The following is a 717-nucleotide window of genomic DNA, read 5'->3' on the forward strand; positions in this document are numbered from 1 at the left end:
TTGGAAAATTAGTTGCCAATATTTAAGAATTGGGACTTCATATAAAAATCTCTATTTCCAGCTTCTCTTAAACTATCTGCGAATGGTATACCTATTTCCTTTTTCTAAAGATCCATTATATTTTAGAAAGGCTAACTTTTTTTTTAAATTTTTTTTTAATTTCAGCATAAAAAACTGACATTTGCTTGCTCATAGAAAGTAATTAATCCATACCCTAAGATATGGGCAAAAAACTTAAAAAAAAAAAAAAACCACATAACCTCTTCTCTTCCAACTGTCAAGAGAAAAGTGTCAGCACTAATAGCTACATAAAGTTTAAAAGTATCAAACTGAATATTTATCGTTAATGAGAGCTAGGACCAAGGTGGATAAATTAAATTGATATTCAACTAAAAATCTCAGATAATCACTAATTTTAATCTCATTTTCAGTTGAAAATAATGCTACATGTATAACAGCTCTAACTGCTTTGAGTTTTACCAATTTTCTTTCCTTTTTCTGACCTTTGGTAGAATTTAAAATAAGTATACTCATTCCTCAAGTACAGAAACATAAATGACAGATAATCCTTAAAAGAATTTGTGGCTTTGAAATTTTTTATATGATTGCTCCCCTAACTAGTTTTAGTTTTCTAGCTGGGTTTCACTTAAGTTAATTTTAAAGTGAGCTTTCAAATCCCTTACAGCCTGACCAAGGAGGGCACACAGGCTCTGAAAG

General features: G+C 29.8%; 1 protein-coding gene across 1 annotated transcript in view; it reads right to left on the reverse strand.

The window, feature by feature from the left end:
• The window catches only part of OPA1 (optic atrophy 1 (autosomal dominant)), a 106732-nt gene that overhangs the window by 32316 nt on the left and 73699 nt on the right, over positions 1-717 (reverse strand). The gene's annotated exons all lie outside the window — the stretch shown is intronic.

The sequence above is a fragment of the Propithecus coquereli genome, unplaced genomic scaffold (genome assembly GCF_000956105.1).
Source record: "Propithecus coquereli isolate 6110/MARCELLA unplaced genomic scaffold, Pcoq_1.0 Scaffold10, whole genome shotgun sequence".
NCBI lineage: Eukaryota > Metazoa > Chordata > Mammalia > Primates > Indriidae > Propithecus > Propithecus coquereli.